This window comes from Cavia porcellus, unplaced genomic scaffold (genome assembly GCF_034190915.1).
Source record: "Cavia porcellus strain 051 isolate PalLab524CR breed Dunkin Hartley unplaced genomic scaffold, mCavPor4.1 scaffold_10, whole genome shotgun sequence".
In the NCBI taxonomy this organism is placed as follows: Eukaryota; Metazoa; Chordata; class Mammalia; order Rodentia; family Caviidae; genus Cavia; species Cavia porcellus.
In genome coordinates, this window is record NW_026947493.1 from 67,013,582 (window position 1) to 67,035,258 (window position 21,677).

Below are 21,677 nucleotides of genomic sequence, written 5' to 3' on the forward strand. Positions count from 1 at the left end.
AAAACAAATTGCTTAAATTTGAATTAAAGCTAGCATCTAGGATTCTCATCCTGCCCCACAGCAGATCCTTAAACTTACTGAGAGCTTAGACAAAACATTAACAGCGACAATACGGAAAGTTGGCCATATGATCACACGGTCAGGTGGAATTGTTTAAAGAATATGTTTGGGGACAAATACACCTGCAACACAGCCCCAGTCTTCTTGGACAGGTCACTATAAAATCCTCATCTTTAAAATGGCAACAAGCCACAGGAAAATAGTGAGGAATAAGAGAATCCAGGTAAAAGTACATTATCTATGTCATCTTTAGGTTTTAGGTGCGTGTGACTTCGTGAATGTTTGCTACAGTAAAAGTAAATAAAACAAATCTCTACTTTCATGTTTTCATCCCTTTTGAGTGACTTCATTTACATACTGTAATCACCTATGATGGAGTTAAGCCTGACCAGACCATAAGATGTGAATTTTTTTGATAGCATGCAAATTCACAAAAGTCTACTGCTTTTACATCACTGTAAACAGCCTCTTTTCTAAGAAGCAAGCAACCTCAAAGGTTCCAAAATCCAGAAAATGTGTCTGGTGTAAGGTGAGCACCACACTGATGCTTGCAGAATAAAAACTTTAAGTGGCTGCTCTCACTGGTGACATACTTGATATCAACAAACCTGATTCCCAATGTTACATATGATAGTCATTTCTATTCCCATTTGAAGTGTTATAGACCAGTGTGGATAAAATCCGCTGACAAAGTATGGGTCTCAAATATGTGAAAATATGACCTAAAGTTCCTCTCCCTCTCATGAAAAGTAGGTCATTATACCTGAGTTCAGACATTAAATTATTTTACTTGAACATATGAATACTCCCTTTGCATAAAGAGATTAAAAAATTAAACAACAGTTTCAGTACCTAATCGAATCATATTCTCTCAAACTATGTCTACATATCATAGGCTTCACCACAGGAGTTGTGTTGATGAGAAGGTGAGTATTCTGAAAACAAAGCACCTAGAAATTCCCATGCTTAGCGATAAGGTGACATCTGTAGACTATGGTCTCCCTTAAGGGTGGAACAGACCTTGCCTATTTTTTTCATTGCTCTGTCCCTGGTGGCCAACACAATATCTGAAAAGTAGGATGGGCTTGGTAAATATTTGTAGAATAAATGCTTCCTGAACTCCTGCCTACTTTGAACACGACCCAGGCATACTAGATAGGAAATGTGGTCTCCACCCCAGCATTTTAGGGGAACTATTGCTTAATTTCATTGTTAAGGTGTTTAGGACTTCAGTCCTCAAAACTGTAAAAGCAAGGAGTTTTTTCAAACCCTATTGGATAGAACCTTGGCATACTTGAAAGACAAAAAAGAAGCTCCCGAATAGTGAAGGAAAGCAGTAATGGTGCCAAGCAGACTCTCCTCTGACCCTTGAGGTCTCTATTTGTCTCACTTGAGCCTAGGGAATGTATGGAAAGGAACTTCATTCAAACTTTCAGCCAGACATCACACTGAAATTTTGCTGCAGGCTACTGAGGATTCACAATGTGCAAAGCTGTTACAGAACCCATCAACACAGCTTGGGTTCTGGATTGTTTACAATATTGACCCCTGGGTAACCATGGTAGAAGGTCCTGGGCATTCCACCAAGTCTTCATGTACTGTCTCACTCACTACTCACTATAACACCATAGTGAATGGACATAGACACCACTACTCCTATTTTTCAATTTTAATAATTCACTATTTAAGAAGCATGAATAATAGGTATCTTACATCTGCTAATGGATGAAATCAGAATTTAAATTCAGATTCCAAAGGGTCTTTATGAGTAGGTAAATTTTAGGTAAATTAGTATCTTATGATTTGTCTCTGCCTCCTTCCCATAAATTTAGATGAGTAATTTTAAGATAAATAGGAGCATACCTGAATATTTATGTGTCTGTTTTTCATACATTTCTACCACAAGCGTCACATGACCTAGACCATGAGGAGCTGAGGCTCCCAGGCCTTTCTCACACCAAGTCTCATGCAGGATAGACAGACCAGAATGGGAGAGCCATGTTTACAAAGTAAAAAAAACTTTCCCTTAAATGATGTTATACTAACAGAGCCAATAAAGAATTTGCTATTAGAAGACCTAGGCAAGTTACTCTCCTAAATCTCATACATGGAGAACTCATGGGCTTTGGCATCATAGAAATGAACCTCTGGGGCCCATCAGAATCATAGATGGGTTCTGGAGAACCATCAGAAACAAAAACCAAATGGGCTGTAATTCATGCCACCTACTGCATCAGAGTCATCAGGCTGGTCTGTATTTGCTGAAGTACAAAGATGGATTGTTTTATGCTGTCTAATATGATAGCTAATAGCCATATTTACCTGTTTAATTAATGTAAATCAAATTGAAAATATAGTTCCTGTGTTATACTAGTCACATTTAAAGTACTCAATAGTACATACAGAGCTAATGGCTACTATACTGGCCAGTGTAGGGCTACACCATTTCTAGAACATTCTAATCATCACAGGAAGTACTTTTGGGCAATACCAGTCTAGACAAAAAATAAGAGCAAAGCATTTCTGGGCAACCGGTCTATTATCTCAAGGAAGAGATGTCATATGCTTCAATTTGAGTTATTTTTTTAATTTCATGTTTTAATAGGTTATATTACAAGGACTCCATTTGATTGCATGAAGAAAAGTCTTTAAAATATCACAAGAAAAAGTAGGGAATATGTTTGTTTTTATAATTGAAAATTCTAGAAATAAAGCCCAATTGAGTTCAGGCATTCTAATCTGCCTTTAGAAACATGTAACTCCATCTGTCTACCCTCTTCTATGTTGTGTTACTAGACTGACTCTATACTATACTTGAGGGCAAAGATAGCCCCAAGTAGACCCAGGCTTATATAGTTCTTAGTGCCTACAATATTGAATTCAGCTTTCCATGTCAAAGTCAGATTGGCCTGACCTAAAACCACATGGGGGATATTTATTAAATATTGTTATTTATCAAAGACTGTTACTAATGACTATCCCAGTATAATAGAAAAGGCATTATTGTTACATACTTAAAAGGGTTCAAATCCACCTCCATCCAGTGTAGAGTCTGGTTTTTGAGCTATATAACGTTGGGGAAACCCTAATCCTAATTTCTGTCTGCCTCAATTCACTCCTTTTTTTTTTTTTCTTTTTTTGTACTGGGAATTGAACTCATGACCTCACGCTTGCCAGGCAGGCACTAATGTCACTGAACTATAATCCCAGCTCCAATTTTCTCATTTTAAAATAGGGATAGTAATACTAACCCATAAGTAAATGTGTAAATGTCGGCTATTGTTATCATTATTCTTATTCTTAACCATACAAAGCAGTGTGGGATAAATGACTAATGAGCAGTGAAAACACTTTCTGTTCTGGAATTAGAAGAAGGACCAATCGGTGCAACCTGGTATGATCAAAGGGGACTTCAGGACAAAAAAGAGGATACAGGACAGTAACTAGCCTTTGAAGCATGAACAGAGAGAAGTAATTAACCAATGCTTTTCACCACATATCCATGCAACTAATACCTGTATCTAAAACCTGGTTTCTGACTCTGGAACAGGAAGCAGGGCATGGTATCTGAGGGTTGCACATAAGAGGTTTTCTTTACCCATCATCTATAGAAAGCTAGATTTTTTTTTTAAAAATTAATTTAAAAAAAAGCACAACGAAACGGAATCAGAGAAGCCAAGCATGTCTCATCTGCTATCCCTGTGCCCCTGAGCTCCCTACACTGCTGGTGACTGATGGTGATGAGCTCCTCCGGAAGGGCGCCAAGCAGACTGTGTGGGGCTCGGCACATCTTCCACATGCCTCTGTCTGTCCAGTGGGGGCGGAGGCCTCCTAACAGCTGCTGTGCTGCTTTGTAAACAAGTGGGGGACACACTTCTCTAACCTGGAATCCTGCAGCTGAAAAATATGTTTACCTCTCCAAGGATTTGGTTGAAAATGCTTCAAAGATTTCTGCTTTTCCCAGAAAGCTGGGGCTCAGTAGGAAGCGATGGGCTTCCTCTCTGAGAACATAGCTCTCCTTGGGCGAGGAGAACAATCTTTTGCAGCCTGACAGTAAATACCCTGACTTGGGTAAGAACTCGGAAGCAGAATGCCTCAGAGGTGGATGAAACGCAGTTTAGCTCACATGCAAAGCAAATGTGAAGCACACGCTGACATCGAAGGTGGAGCCAGAATTGCACGTGAGATAGGCACATTTCCAGGGCATGTTGTGATGTCTGGATCACTTCCAGAGACCAGTGCCAAGGCTGGCCTCCAGGCAGCTGCAGCTTAGGGGAAGGGGGGCTTTATCATCCTCCCCAACCCCTGCTCCACAGCAGCCCTTCCTCCACAGTTTGTGTGTGTGTGTGTGTGTGTGTGTGTATACACGTGCACCAGCCAAAAACACTAATTAGCATGTGCTTTTTATGTATGAGAACTTAAAAGCCATCAGGGCAGCTGTTGTCTCACAGCCAAGGAACTAAATTCAAGTCATAGCTGTTATTTGGCCATATGATCAGGTCATTTCACCCTGGGGATTTGGTTTCTTCATTTGTAAATGAAGATGATAATATATGAACCAAATAACTCAGGGTTTTGATCAAGATCCAAATTAAAATGAGATGACAGAGAGGAAAGTTGTCAGCCAACTCTAAAGCCCTGCTGCCCAAGATGTGGCACCCAGGCTGGTAGCTCTGACTTAACAAGAAACATGGCAGGAGGCAGGGCTCTGGCCCCTCCTCAGACCGACTGAATCAGAGCTGCATTTGAACCCATCTCCAAGGTATTTAATTTAATACATGTTCAAGTTTCACAACCACTGCTCTGAAGCACGCTGAAAATGGGTTTAGGAAGCAGTGGCAAAGCTGAATAAAACCTGGACCACTGTGGGTTATGAAAATTTTAACCACCTCGCTGACTTCCTGAGTCAGCGCTGCTTCCTCAGCGGGGCAGGAGCCCTCAGAGAGCAGCAGCCCTGCCCTTCGTTCCTCCTCTAGGGATTGATGGGTACCAAGGTATGAATAAGGCTCACCTCGGGAAAGTGTGACAGGCAGCAACCCCATACAACAACTATGGCAGTATACCTTACAAGTAAATAACCGAGTAGTGAACAAATTAATTTATAAATAAATACAATTTTAAAACCTTACTTTGACGGGCCAAAGGACAATCCGGCTTCTGCTGCTTCCTCAGTCACATCCCCACTCCCTACCACCAGTCTCACCACACCAGCCTCTCCCTGTCCCCAAACACATGGCAGCCAAGAAGGAGAGCCACGCTTTCACTCTCTTATTCCTGGAACATTCTTCCCTTCAATGGCCTCAGACCTCAGTCTTTCCTGTCCTCCAAATCTTTTGTCAAATGTTACTTTCCCAGTGACATTTGCTGTCTATGTAAAATGCAAACCCCTTGTAACCAAGATTTCTTTTTCTTCACAGCTTTTATCACTTTCTAGCACATTATTCATTTATTTATTATGTTTTATTATCTTAGTCTTTCCTACTGCAAAATAGAATGCAAGTTAGGAAAGTACAAATGTCTGCTTTGTTTACTGCCACAGACCCAGGTTCGGAAACACTCCTGGCTGTTATGGTTTAGATCTAAAATACCCCCAAAATTCTCATCTGTGTTGAAGGCGACTGGGTCCTGGTGGTGTTGTATTCATCAGTGGACTTGTCCAGTCGCTGAATATGATGTTAGCACATGGAGCCTGGTCACAGATACATCACTAGGAAGATGTCCTAGAAGGGTTACACTTGTGCCCATGTCCTCCCTTCTCTGTCTGCTTCCTGGCTGCCTTGGATTATTGATCTTTTTCTCTGCCATGCCCCTCAGCCATCCTGTTTCCGCCTTGGAGCCAGCTGACCATGGACTGAAAACATGAACTAGAATAAACTTCTCCTCTTTAAAATTACAGGTATCAGGTATTTTGTCATAGTAACTGGAAAGTGTTGAAGGCCCTGGCACACAAGAATTTGATACCTATTGAATGAGAGGAGGAGAATGGCTTTGAATGTGAGCTCAGGAATCAAACAAACTTGGACTTAAATTTCAACTCTGTCACTCGTAGTTGCCTGACTTGGCAAATAAACATGTTAACAGTTCTGGTATGATGACTGGAATATAGGAAATGGCTGTGTATGCATTAGCTATTACTGTTAAAACAGTTATTATCATTTCCATTTGCTATAACCCTTATTCTCCAAAGAGAATGATTAAAATTATCATTTTTTTATAAATAATTGAACTTTTATGGAATATACCACATCGATACAAACTGAGTTGTGACTCATTTCTTACAAATTTGCTTTTTGCATCATTAAAATAAAAAATTTCTTCTGGCTCACACAGTCAGAGATTCAGTGACTCTGGACATATTGCTTTTCACTCCCACTGTGGCTCCATCCCATCCACCACTCAGTCCTACTCATCTGACTCTAGACTATATTTTAAATCTGTCCACTTTACAGTGCCCACCATTTATTCACCTGAACTAACTAAAGAGCTTCCTGACTCATCACTCTAATACCTCTCCAACCTATGCCCCACACACTTTCCATCTGTAAGGGCCCTTCTTTTCTCCTTTCTTTACCTCATTTTGCAAACTGTCTCCTCCATCCGTGGGCCACACTCTCTGCTGTGCAGGTTCTCGGGTGCACGCTGGTTCTTCACAAGTGTTGATTCCTGCACATGCCACTCAAGTCTAACCTTCCCCTGCAACCAAACAGCAAAGGTCTCTTTCTCGAAGAAGCTTTGTTGGATTCTTCACTGTAAACTGCAGCTATTCCCACCTTTTTACTTCATAACACTTCTCAACATCTGCAAGCATGCATCTCTTTGTACATCTCTGTTTCACATCTCTCTCTCTCTCTCTCTCTCTCTCTCTATATATATATGTATATAAATTTTTTTATCTATATAAATTTATATATATATGTGTGTGTGTATATATATATATGTATATATATATATATATATATACATATATATATATATAGAGAGAGAGAGAGAGAGAGAGAGAGAAAACGCTGTACAAGGCCAAGACTTCCATTTGATTTGTTCATTATTACATATTCAGCAGCCAACACAATTCCTGGCATATTGCTAGCAATCAACACATATTGGTGAAATAAATGAAAGCATCAATGAAGATGATTAGCAACTCCATCTATGAATGGATACACAAAAATATTAGTGCTCTTCGAAGTAGGGAGATCACTGCTAGTTCAAGGCAAGCCAGGGCTAAATAATAAGTTCAAGACCAGCTTGAACTACATAGTGAGACCTTGTCTGAAAAAAAAATTAGTGCTATTTTTTAAGCCTTTCTATAAGGTCATTTTAAATGATACATACAATGTAATTTGAACTCATACAGTAATAATTTTTAAATCCAAGACATTATTTTTTGCCATCATATTCGTAATTATTCATACATTAATTCATTTATAAGATCTACTAGAGAAAATATTCTGAGATTCAACCTCTAATTTAACACAATGGATTTATATGCCAAATAATAAAATTATTATTAAAAGAGACAGATGTGTGTTCTATGACCCAAACACTATGATCACAGTATCACTGACCATAAAACCTTAGCCAAGTTACTTAATAAAGTAACTTAAATACTTATCTAATTCAATAGCCAAATTACTTAAAAATGTGTCCTTAAATATTCATCTTATCCAATTTGATAAATAATGGTTAAGTCAGATTTTAAAAGTTCATACTTCCTATTTTATTGCAGTTGTCAATGGACGAGAACAGGCTAAAAGATCTCAAATAAACAGAATATCTGAAAGAATACACAAAGTTCCAGTAATTTTAAAAATCCATTGAGACAGATAAATAAACTATCATTAAAATTACTAATAGGAAATAGATCAAAAATTATTTTTTCATGGTTTTCTACTTTTTTAATTCCTCTATAAATTCCCTGAATTTCTACAACAATGAATTAGACAATAAAGGAATTACAAAATTTTTTCATATAAGATTGGGAATGTGGTGTGACAAACAGGATAAAAGACAACCGAATCAAAGCCCGGAGAAGGTCTCACTAAGGTGAGAAGAAAGTAGGAGTTCACTTGGAAGTAAGCGTTCATGGACAGGCAGATGTAGCCATAGCATTTGGAATGGCAGTGCGGATAAATGAATAGGCACATTCCCATGCCTATTCTGATATCTGAAAAGCAGAGATAATAATCCCTGGCCCTAGCAACCAATGAGGAATACTGTGAGGATAAATTAGGTACAGTTTTGCTTTGGAGGAAAAGCACTATATAATTTATGATATTGTTATTATAATCATTAGTCATCTTTGCCTAGATTTATGGAGTGACTCATCCTAAATTAAGCCTCTGGAACAATGAGAAGAGGAAAATTTATGAGACCTACAGTGATTTTCTAGTCTCATAAAAGATTGTGGTACTTGATACTTGAGATGTTGAAATATCTCTACCTCTTAACAGCAGGCTACAGGGACCATCCTTTGATTCATTATTTGATAAGTCTTACAGGTCCCCAGCCTCTTGCTTCTCTGGGGCTAATAATTCAGCCAGCATTTTAATAGTTATTCTGGCTGTCAATAAATTATTTTAACTTACCTTTAAAGTATCTTTTATTTCTTTTCTCTTCCTGAGAGAATAATGATTTTTACCTTTTTATTCTCCATAATTTATATATTTATATATACGTATATATATTCACAACATTTTTTGAGCACCTACAATATGTAAAGCAATAAGCTGAGTGTAGAGATTTTAGGGGAATAATATCATGCTTGTCCCTCAAGGAGCCTGTATTCTAATTGGGGAACATAACCAAATTCAGATCTGGGGATATATTAAAGAAAAATCATCCAGTCAGAGGAACTACTTGGAAAGAGGAGAGAACAGAAGAGAGGGAAGGGGAGAGGAGGGGAGGGGAGGGGAGGGGAGGGGAGGGGAGGGGAGGGAAGGGAAGGGAAGGGAAGGGAAGGGAAGGGAAGGGAAGGGAAGAGCAGAGCAGAACAGGTGCCAGGTTTCCTCATTCAGCATTCTGAATGGAAACATACACCATCATTTACATACGAAGCAAGTTTGGAAGGTGATCATCAGCTTTATTCTGGGGACACTAAGCTGAGCCAATGAGACATCCAGAAAAAAGTTTAAAGTATGGGTCTGGGGAGCTGGGCATGGTAGCACATGCCTGTAATCCCAGCACCTGGGAGACTGAGGCAGGAGGATCATTGCAAGTTGGCTACAAAGTGGGTTCAAGGCCAGCCTGAATGGCGTGGTGAAATGCTGTCTATTATTATTAACAATAATAAAAAGAATGGGTCAGAGGCTTAGAAAGGAGAAGGGGACTAGAGATATAGGTTTAAAATATATCCAAAAAAGAATACTAGGAATAGATGAGATGAAGTCTGATGAATAAATATGAAAAAATAAGAGATAAGTAAGTTTTGGAAGAAATAAACAGGGTTGGAAAGTCTAACAAACAGAAAATAAATGAGAGAATGAATAGCAAATGGCAGAGGTAGGGGACAAAGACAGTGAAGTCCCAGAGTCATGATTAAGGCACAGGTTAGAAAGGGCATTCTTGAAAGGATATTTTCTTCTCTCTCTCCCTCTCCCTTTCCCTCTCCCTCTTTTTTCTCCCTTTCTCTCTCTCTCCCCTCCCTACTCCTCTCCCCTTCTTTCTCCTCTCCTCTCTTCCTCTCCTCTCCTTTCACTTTTTCATTGACTGGAAGTATAAAAAGTTGTATTACACACCATTTGCAGACCAGGGGTAGAGGCAAGGTCACACCAGGAAGCAAGCCCAGTCTGAGAATCAGCATCACACATGGGCCACCACCAGACTGGAACAGCTAAACCCCAGCCCCTTCCAACACACAGGCTAGAAAGAAGTACCAATCCCGGCCCCCCACTCCCCGCCATAAGCGACTGTTTTATCTGGAGAAACACAGCCTGTGATGATAGCTGTCAAGATGAAATGCAATTGGATGCCTGTGGTGCTCTGGTGTTTCACTAACATTGCAGGTCTACAGCCATTGGTCTGGTAGCAGTGTGGCATCTAGGGGTATCTCTTTCTTTCTCAGGGTTGCTGCCATTGTTGATTCCCTATGGTCTTGTTTTGGAAGTCCTATATCATTTCCATTGTTTAGTTGGGTTGAGTTTTATTCTCTTTTGTTTTGTTTGATTATGTCAAATTGAATGGCATAAGCAGTTATTTCAAAGATAGCAAGATACATTATGGTAGCAATTTTGGATTTACTATAAGCTTGTTTTGAAGTCCTTATTGAATTCATTGTTTTATTTTTTTGTTTCTATTCTGTTCTACTCTGTTCAACTTTTATAATGTCTGAAGTTATCTGCAGCTATTTTGAAGATACCAAAAAGCATTATGGTACCTATTGTTGATTTCATAATGTTTTAAGTCCTGTATCTCTTACACTGGTTTGTTGATTGATTTTATTGTTTAATCCTCTTTAAAACAAAATAAAATAAAAGTTGGATTACAATATCCTGAAGATAAGCCTAGACAAAAGACAAGACAATGACTTTCAAACTAAAACATACATCAGAATCAGCTGCAGGGGTCACCGAAACATGAATACCTAAACCTCACCTGGGAATGGGTTCTGATTCAGTAGGCCTGGGATGGTGCTTGAAAGTAATACTGAGGTGTCTTGAGGCACCACACATCAAAGACCCCTGAAAGAGAAGACATCGGAGCACAGAAGCCCTGGAACACAGGTCCCAACAAGACGCTCACATCTCTTTTGAGAGCTAACCTGCCATTCATGCACATCATCAAGCTTTTCTCCAGAACCTCAGTTATTCTGTTTTAACAACAGGTACTTAACCCAGAATTCCCAAACCTGAAGCAATACCTGAAATGGACAGCAGCTCATTGCATCCTGCAGCTGGAGCACTGGGAGCAGAAAGACAGGTAGCTCTGAGCCTGAGAAAGACAACACAGGAGCTTCCAGTCCTCAGTGCCTCCAAAGGCTCTGAACAAGACCTACCCTGCTAGTTTGAGACTCAGACTAAGCGAACATTATTTTGTGTTTAAGTGGAAACTGTCAAATTTTATAAATTATTTTAATTTTGCTATTTTAATATTGCATGGCCCAAGTGTTTAATATTTCACACTTCCTATTCTATTTTAAATTATTTTTAATTTTTTTTTTATTCTTTCTCCTGGCCCAAAAGTATCTTTATTGCTAAGTAGTAGTTTATGACCTTTTACCATAGATCAGATTATCTCCAAGTACTTTCTGTTCCCTATTTTGCTCCTAATACCTTCCCATTGTATTATTCACATATTCCATTCTATTGCATCCATTATTCACTACATTTTTTTCAAAAATTGATTCTGCAGAAATCGTTTTTCATTTCTTGGTTGAAGTTACTTTGTAGAAACTCAACTAGATTATGGCGCCTAATACACTAATGCTCTGCTGGCTGCATGCTGTCCCGCATTTTTATAAGTTCTGAATATAAAGCTGAGTCAAAACCCATTCGTTTTCAAGACTCTCCTTTCATATATCATTTAAGAAAATTGCTCAACCATCTAGCTTGCTTCTACTTATTCCCTGACTCATTTCCTCACTGCTGAATACCCCATCATCTTCCCTCCATTCATATTTTAGTTAAAGAAAGAGTCCAGTTACTAGATATTTAGTTTTCCAAGGTCACCATGGCTGTGTCTGCAGTGATATCTGGAGCCAACAGGGTTTGAGGGCAACTCTGCTCAGGACAATAGTCAGATATTTGGTCCCTTTCCTTTCTGCATCTATCTTCTGACTGCACCTCTCCCATGATCATTTTCATTAATTTCTGAAAAATTTTGTTCCTTAAACAGACTGTTTATGCCCTTGCCTTGTGCATGGTAAACACCCTAAACCATAATCAAATGAATAACTAAATGCTGAGTGAATGACATAGAGATCCATCATGTGAACCTTACCATGTTTAGCTCTGTCTCATTCAAAATATCCTGCATTCCCCTAAGTATGTCATGCTTATGTACACCTCCAAACTGTTGCAAGGTGACTATTTCCCACTCTATTTTCTCTAATTTCTGAGCTTAGCCTTCTTTTCTTCTCCAAAAAATCAGGTCCATTCATGTGCCTGGTGTGCATGGCTCTCCAGTGTGCTAGAAACATCCTGGCTCCTTTGGGGCAAAACAAGACTCACACTGTCAACTCGTCTGTCCTTTTCTTGACTAGACAGTGACAACTGACAAGCAGTGACTGTATCTCATACACAGCTGCAACCCTAGCTTCTACCTAAAAGCTCACATGGTAGTGTCTGTAATGAAGGAGGAAGACATGCTGATGTCCAGGTGAAAGAAAGGTTGGACTCTGGTATGGACAGTCGCCACAGGCTTGGAGAGGAGTGGAAGGGTGTGAGACACGACAGAAAGAGACTAGGTGAAGCAGGGCAGCTCATTAGATGCAGAGCAATGAGAGGAGAAAAGTAAAACTTGGCAGCTGGGAGACGGGGGAGTTGGGGAGATGCCTTCCCATCTGCCACAAACGATTACAAGTGCCACTGCTTTAGCAGAGGCCTAGAGATGTAAATTGCCCAAACAGAACAACAGCACTTCTGTAACCACAGTCTGTTCACAGACATTCGAAGTACGGGAAACTACTACTAGCACAGCACACCAAAAATGGCATAACTTTTTAAAATTCTAAATAATACAATAATACATAGATAGTTTTTTAAAAATGGAGTTCTAGAACCAAACAGGACTCATGATGCCACCACACAAAGGTGAAGGTCTTCATGCTGGCTTTTTCTTTCTCCTAGCAAGGCCTTGGTACCCTTCAGCACGGCTCTTCCAGCTATTGACCAAGTAGAATTACACAACTGTGCACTAAGGCTGTCCTAAGTCTTCTAAGAACAATATCTCAACTCCTAATCTCAAGGTATCTTTCCCCTTTCTGGAATAATCACACTACCACCACCAAAGCTCACCTTACCTCTTTCCCGGGGTCTCTCTTCTCCCTGCACCGTTCCTGTTTCCTTTCTCTTCCTGCTGCTCTTTTATTCCTCCCTCGCCCCGAACATTGTCCCATATTTGTTCCTGCTTTCTGACACGGAGGGAAACGCATTATCTGGTGACACTAGTGCAGCTCCCAGTCCTCAACTTTCCTTTGAATTTTCATGAAAGACACCCTCGGCCTTCACACTTAGAATATACAACTAAACACTGGTTCATGATTACAGCTAAAATGGACACGACCTGGAAGAAGGAAAAAGCCATGCATTGTTCCATGTTTTTCCATTGTTACACCTGAGTAAATCCCATGTTTCCTCCCAGATCTGGCATCCAAAACATACCACTCAGGAATCTTTCCCAGGTCCCAGCCCTCAGTTAATAAACCCTCCTCTTCATTTTACCACAGGATGCAAATTCTCTACAACAGAAACTAAGTGCTTGGATCTGGGTGTTCTCCATGGATAGTTTTGGGTTCTCCCTGGGTGTTCCTGCCCCTACTGGAGTATGGAGCCAGAGAGCACTGAGCACAGTTAATAACCACTTGTGAGATGTCCTAGCCTGCCTCGGGGCTTCAGGCAATAACTTCACTCCCTGTTTGGACTAAATGTTTGGGTACACTCCTGGGAACATTCCTTAAGAAAGAATTGTTAGTCTTGCATGCAAAATTGCTTCTTTCCTCATACTGTTGACTCCAGTTCTGGCTGCAGCTAGCACGCCAATCTCTGTGTTCTCACAGCCCACTGGGTAAGACAGCCCCATTATTTTTCATGTGAGAATCCTTTACATACTACCAGGAGCCAGTACATTAGGCCACATTACTGTGTAAGCAAAGACTCTGCCTGCCCTCTGCCTTCTGGTCAAGCCTTGCCACACCTTCTATGCAAGCCAGGTAAGCAGCCCCTGGCCAAGAGAAAGCTTTGACCGGTGCGTGGCTGATCCCTGGAAGAGTTGGGCCAGGGCTTAGTGAAGGTGCACAGGGATGCCATCTGCAAGGCTGGTTACTCTGATCATGGGAGTTTCATTCTGTAGCATGGAACTGCCAAAGAAGAATACTTTCAGCAGTGTTTAAGACAGGGAAGCAAAGAATGAAGCAAAAGAAAGACAAAACCCCAGACACCCTGGTAGAACTCTGATCCATTTCCCTACTCTGACTTTCTGTGAAAGGAAGATGTCTCAGAAGTGTCCTTATATTAGCACTGTTTGACAGTAATGACCACAGATTAGAAAAGGTAGAAACTGCATTGTCACACCCTGGCAACCCCAGAGGGCTGCTACGCAATCCCATCAACTTCCTGATCATCTGCTTCAATTTAGTCCAGGAGTTTCAAATATATAAATACACAGGTACAACATACAAATATATCACTTGTACAGAAAGTGTTTTGTATTGTACCCAGTTCTTTTCTTTTTCATTTTGTTATACTTCAGCTATTTTGCAGTCAAAGAAATCATCATGACAAAAAGGATTTTCCAGCCTTTGCTAATGTTTTGAGGTCATGGCAATTTAATTTTATAAAAACACAAATTTGATAAAGTGGTAAGAACATGGTGTATGTGGCTATGTATGTATACATATATCCTACAGATTCACCCATCTCCTGCCGCCTTTCACATGAGTGTGTTCACTCTCACAGCCTTAGGCTTCCAACAGCCTTACAGCAAGTTGGAAACTGGGGCTCCACTCCTCCTTGGTCTCCCACTCTCCTTTACCTTCTATCAGCAAAATCATCCCCTATTAACAGTGCTTCGAGAACAAGATGTGTTTTCTGCTTATGTTGGGGTAAGGTGGGAAACCTCCCTTCCCTCCACGGTTCTCAATTTACTAACAAACGTTGATTATGTCAAGTCTTCAGTTTGTGAACTTTTTCTTCTCTAAACATATTATTCAGTTCTTAGGCATTTATCATGTTGTGTTTGTTCCACTAGCATAGCATACCTCCCTTTTTTTAAAATGACATACACAATATCTGTGCAAACACACTTGCATGCTTCCAGTATGCAGATTTCTGACTATTTGAATGTTGTTGGAAAGATACTGGTTTTTCTGTGCATGCTTGCTTCCCTTGCATGCATGCTTTTGTAAAAATTTTGACACAGTAAGTACAGACCTCCTCCATGTGGACTCCAATTGATTAATTAAAGGGAAGAATCATTACTAAATTGCCAGCAGCTGTTGGCTAGCACAGCAGCTGAGGAGTCACACACCAAAAAGGCTAGCAGTGAAACAGGACCATCTCTAGAGGATGTGTCTGAATGTGGTAGTAAATGAGTTACTTCTAATCAATCTGAGCATTTTTTCATTCATTCTAAATATTTAGAATATTTTCTATTAAAGATGAGTAACTCACACTAAGCATTTCCTTCTTTCTTTTTTTTCTGATCAATAAGAAAGAAACTCATGGCAAGACATATTATTTGATACCATGACATGTCATAAACTTGAAAGACACACCCAAGAAATGCAGTTCATGTGGTACAAGTTGGTGGTCAATACCACCAAGAGAAAAAAAAACTAAACGAATTTAGTTTGCAAGCTCTCAAAGTTATTCCTTCAAAAGGGAATACGGGTAACCATGTGAAACTGCAGATCCATCAGAATAGCAGGCAGAAGAAAAAAGTTTTAACAAATATCAAGAGAAGAACATGTCAAGTAAAAAGGTCCCACCTGCAGGCATAATTAGAGATTGAATCGAGGAACAGGAAGAGGACAAAGGGGAAAAAGTCAGCTGCACAGGGAGATTCACAGAAGAAAGGATTCAGAAGTATAGAACTGTCTAATAAGTCATGGCAGCAACAATTCCTCAAGGTAATTCTGATCCTCTCACAAAAGTTAAAGTTGAAAATTTCTCCATCTGCACTCACCCTTGCCAGGAGCTCGTAAATCTGGGGCTGCACCAGGGCTCTGACCTAACCATGATGGAGAACTCGGCTGGGAGAACAGCTATCCCCTGAGCCACTGCACACTGCACCAGGAGCCACCTGTGAGTCACAGCCTGTGGGAGGCTGGGAAACATCTGGTCAAGTTCATCTCCTGCCATCACCATGGGTCTAACTCTGTGTTGCCTGCGTCTGTTTTAAATGTACCTCTCTTTCCAGTACAGCATCTTTAGAACATCAGGATGTTGCATAACAACTGAGTGGAATCCAAAAATCAAGCCACACATGTAGAACTATGAGAAACCACATGTGGGAGAGAAAAATAATCTCAGCTTGAATATTATTTTTATTTTCAAAGAAGTAAATGTGTTGGAAACCATGTTGACTATTTGATATGAACAGAATGGATGAGGAGGTGCTATGCCTATAAATTTCTGTACCAGGGGCTGGAGGTTTAGCTCAGCGGCATAAGCGCCTGCCTTGCAAGCAGGCAGTCGTGAGTTCGATCCCTGGTACCGATAAAAATGAAAAAGACAAAAAAAAAATTGCTGTACCAAAGGCACTTGGGGATGTTTTCAGAATCACCCTAATAATTACCATTCTTGAGTGCCTACTAGGTGTCCAACACCTTACAAACATCTCTATTTATCCAACATGGCACAAAGTGGTTATTATTGTTCTTCTTTTTCCAATTAGAAAACTAACCACTGAAACAATAAACAATTCACAAAGTTTCCACAGCTAGTAAATGAAAAAGACAGGTTTGACATCGTTCTCTTTGTTTTCAAAGCCTAGAGCCTCCCACTCATTGTGGTTTCTTCCTTATCTGTCTTAGAAATGCTAAAAGTGATACAGCATGGAAATAAACAAAAATCTACCTACTATTGTAAAAGTTTGGAAAGAAAAAAGTCTTGACCTCCCTCTGCCTCTAACCACCATCCTATCTTTCCTTCCTTTCATACCCAAACTTGTAGGAATAGAAGTTGACACTTGCTGACTTCATTTTCCACCCTGGATCTTGGGCCCACCAAATCTTCTACTGTTCCTCCAACTCCTGCCCAACTGCTAAGGGATTTGCTGGTGAGCCCAGAATTGAACTCATTCCTTCTACTCCAGAATACGTGGATTGGTTTTCCTCTTGCAGCTTTGCCAAAAGGCTAAATAACAATCCCAGCAACCTTTCAAGGAAGATAAGGTTTATTACTCTTGATATAAAGGTTGGTTGTTTCAGTTGGAGTACAACTTTATCCTTGGTGCTGAAGGGTCCTGCAGATTGATGAAGCCTTAACAAAGTCACCTTCTCCATCCTGATGTTTGGTCAGATAGCGCCTTTCCTCAGCAATAGGCAGCCAAGGAGTCAGAGCCTGAGGCCACAGTAGTAAGGTGGTCCATGGAGCTTTTAATATTTGCAAAATAAACAATGTGTATACTTTATTCAAGGTCATTTTCTAACTTCTGCATGACAGGAAGGATGTCAGTCAGAATACATCATAGTTACTAGTGTCATTCAGACTTCTGACATCCTTGTTCTAGCAATTACCACAAACTTGGGAAAGGGAGGATGAATGTGCTCCTGGCTAGAAATGTCTTGAGTTTGGCTCAGTATTGCCACAACAATCAGCATGTTAAACAGACACAAAAGATAAAGAAACACCTCAGCCTAGTTTGGCGAAAGCAGAGATTGGACAGGAACAGCTTTAGTTGAAAGGTGGAGTCCCAAGGCAGTGAGACTTAGTGAAAAGATAAGTGTGACCAGGCGGAAAGCCACAGTGAGTCATTATCCTGCCCACTGCATCACCACAAGCCTCAAAGACACACAGCTGGTGCTCAGCAGGTGCGGCTACTCAGCCACCTGGGATAGCTCCAGACAGGCTGTTCTGAGAAACAGCTCAAAGTTTCTTTAAAGAGAGAAAGGAGATTTCTCTGCATGATTCCTTCCCATCTCCTATCTCTTGCATTTGCCACATAAGGAGTTACTTTCCCCCAAGTTATAAATCAAGGCCACTCAGTACCCTCAACAGATTCTGAGAAACTCACCCCAGTGCTACAGTGGGTAGCATCAAAGTAGCTGGGGGCACTTAAGACCCCAACACACAATGATGGAATCATCTGCTGATGCATTCATCAGAAAATATTCTCATTATTAAGCAACAGATGACAGTACATATGTATACCTACCTATATACATGTGTGTGTGTGTGTGTGTGTGTGTGTGTGTGTCTGGGTGTGGGAGAGTGCTTGATGGGTCCTAAGTCCTTCAAAACACCTTAAGTCTACAAGGCCACTAGTGAGCTCCTTAACACCAAATACAGAATACCTCCAGCATTTACTTAGTTTGATACTTTGCAATATTTCTCATAGTTGTTACTACCTCTTCCTTAGTCCTCACTATCTTTTAATCCTCTTCTCTTCCATGTGTCAACTACAATCCTCTTCCCAGGACCAAACTGGTCAAAGGAGGCAATTGAAAAGGAGGCAAATTGAGCTAGTGTGATGAATACGCCAATCAGAAATGTTCCAAATTTGCCTCCTGCCAAAATGGACACCTTCATCATCTGGCATTGAGAACTTACAGTGGTCGTCCCCATCTCTGTTGTCAACTCCAAGTGTGCTTTCTCACCTCTCATGAGTAAGAACAAGATGACTGAAGGGCACTCTACCCATGTCCTACAAGGTGCCTGGAGTTGTGCTTAGTATGTAGAAACTGTGGGAGTTAAAAGTCTCCTGGACTAGTTTCCTGTAACTTCTGCAGCAATTTACCACACACTGTGTTGCTTAAAACAATCAAAGTTTATTCTCTTGTGATTCTAAAGGCTAGAAGTCCAAAGTCGACAGCAAGCCAGCCTCTTCCTCAGGGAGTTCTGTGGGCACCTCCTGCCTTGCCCCTTCCAGCTTCCAGAGGCTCTGGGCATTTCCTGGCTTGCCAGGCTCATGGCTGCATTCTTCAGTGTCCTCAGTGTCTCCATCAGGCCTTATTCTCTGTGTTTTCTCTTCTGTCTCAAATCTTCCTTTCCTAAGACATTTGTCATTTTATATAAAGCCTGTGCAGATAATCCAAGATCTCTTTATTTTGAGATCCTTAACAACTGTAAAGATCATTTTTCCAAATACATGTAAATTAATATTCACTGCTTCCAGGAATTAGGATGTGAACCTATGTTTGGGGGCAGCGCCATTTGAAACACTATGATGCCCACATGCATAGAGAGAGCCGTTCTTCCAAGCTGACTGCTGCCCACAGTATCAGTCCAAATCCGACTCAAACACTAAGCTAATTAAATATATTTCCAAGGAATACAAATGGCAATCTGTCTGAAAGCTGATGATCTTGTTCGAGAATTTAGTTAAAGGATGTTTAACATTATGCAGTCACTCAGCAGGCAATAGAAAGACTATTGAACACTAGAATTTAGTACTTTATTTACATACCACTTGCTAACTATCTTAATATGTCTAGACTATTTTAGTACTTTATTTGCATACCACTTGCTAACTATTTTAATATGTCTAGGTTATTGTGAAGGTGATCTCTTGAAACAAAGTATGCTCAAAATGGTAACATTTTAGAAATGATACAGAATCCTTTTCCTTCATGTGCATTATATTTCAAAAGAATGTAGATATTATCCTTTCTTGTACCAAATAACCTTAAGATTTTTTTAAATCTATAAGACATCTTTTCCTCTGGCTTTAATCCAATTTCTTTGAGTGATGTGTAAACCTTAAAATTGTTTGTAGCTCTGTGTCAGTATCCATTACTTTTGAAATGATCCCCACATTTCACATTCTATATAACATTTTCCTGTCTTCTCTGGGAATTGCAAGAGATCTTTGGTAGACACACTAATTGCTTGTGACACTTGCAGTCTTTTTGAATGCTGGTGTTTTCTTGGTGAATCAGTAAATACTCTGTTATTTGGAAGGACATTGTTGCAAAACAGTTTTCCTGAATCTTGCTTCCTACTTAAACATCATAATCACACAGGGTTGAGTTATGCCTTCACCGCTGCCCTGTGAACATTGTACTCCATATGGATTTGGTGTTACAATAGCTTCAGAAACAATTCAATCCATTCAAGTACCAGTAATGATTTCTTTTGTGAACATATTAATCTCATAGAAACTAAGCACTGCATTTTAGACAATAAAGCTTGCAAAAGACCTGTCAGATCTATATTTTTTAACTGTTTTATACTACAGTCTTCCAAAACACACCCCATTCCATTGACCTTTAAGCACATTAACCTCTGCAGGAAAATTCCTTAAATTCGTATTATGTGCATAAAGTCCCTAATTCAGCATTTAGGGAAGAAAATAGATTGTAGTTGGTGCTAAAATGTCAGTGAAACATCCACATCTGACAGTAGGTTTTTTGAATGACAAAAAACAGCATTAAGCTTGTCTTGAAAAAGATACAATGTAGCTAACAACACTAGTAGAACCAAGTCAAATGCTTAATAGGCACACTTTATCACACCAATAACTAATTTACAAACACTCCCAAATATAAATCATAGATTGCAATCTGTCACCAGCATCAAGAACGATTAAGCCACCCAACATTATTTTCACCAATCTCCCTGCAGTATTCTGTGTTTTTCTTTCTCTCATCAGATAAATAACCTTATTTCCCTAAAGTCCTCTGGGCTTCCCTTTTTTTCTTTCCTCACCACTAGTAAATACTAGGTCTTCTCTGAATATTCACACACTCTTATCTCTTTCCATCCCGAAGTCTTCCTGGTCCTTCAACTGTTTCTGCTTTACTGTAAAACCTGTATCTGCCCTTTTATTCTCTTTTTACATTCACTGTACTGTTTTTGAGTCAAAATAACTGTAATCACGGCCAAGAGGCCTAAGAGTAGCATTCCTGATACGGTGAAATCAAGGGAAAGAACAACAGCCACATGTTTACAAATGAAATAGAGCATAAATAAGGAGCCAGCTCCTGAACCATGGCACCTCTTTAAAATTCCACAGCACCCTCCTCTATCCTAGCATTAGATGCTGCTCTGGTTGATTAATTTGTTTCTAGTACTGAGACCCAATATCAAATGCAAAAATACTTGCTCATTTTTCAGTTTTCTGTTTTAATTACTAACACTGCACAAGTATTGTTTTCTCTCTATTTTTCTTTAATTTAAAATAGTAACTAGTTTCACTGCACTAATAAGGCTTTGTGAGCTTTCCAATTAGTTCCACCTCATTTAGAAACTTTTTCGTATCAATATTCTTGATCAAGAGGCAAATGAATGCCTAAATTGTGACCCACTATAAATTGATGACTCTATCATTCAGTTTTCCCCATAAACAAACCTCTTATATTCAATGCTACATTGAAGAGTGAGAGTTGTTCATTTTTGTGTCTAGTATTTTTCCTGCCAAAATATTGAAAGAACTAATGATTTCAAAATAAAGTCCAGAATTTTATGTTTCTTTCAATTGTTTTCTTTAACTCATTTCCTTCCAAGCAAAATACACACTGTAAACCTACATAAAATATGAGCTTAACCAGAAATTTGGGATTTGGAGAGAGTAGTGGGAAACATGGTTGATCCTATGAACCTAAAATTTCCCACTTTATAGACCATCTCTGGATTCAGGATTTTTCTTATTCTCATTTTCCTGCTGAGCAATGGGTGTTCAAGATCTCTCAATGAGTGTATCCGCTTGTTTCCCCACACTCCCTAATTCCTAAAGGGGCATAACACTAATGTTCAAAAAAGCCACTGCTCAGTGAGTAAAACACTGAAGTCCATTAGTCCATT

At 39.8% G+C, this 21,677-nt stretch overlaps 1 long non-coding RNA gene across 3 annotated transcripts in view; it reads right to left on the reverse strand.

Annotated features, from left to right (window-relative positions):
- The window catches only part of LOC134477915 (uncharacterized), a 189,716-nt gene that overhangs the window by 122,122 nt on the left and 45,917 nt on the right, over positions 1-21,677 (reverse strand). For 2 of the 3 annotated variants that reach the window (XR_010050219.1, XR_010050221.1), the window contains one exon: positions 6,632-6,753. This is a non-coding gene — a long non-coding RNA (uncharacterized LOC134477915). Of the gene's footprint in view, positions 1-6,631; positions 6,754-10,650; positions 10,737-21,677 lie in introns of all 3 variants that reach the window. The other variant, XR_010050220.1, reaches the window with a different exon arrangement.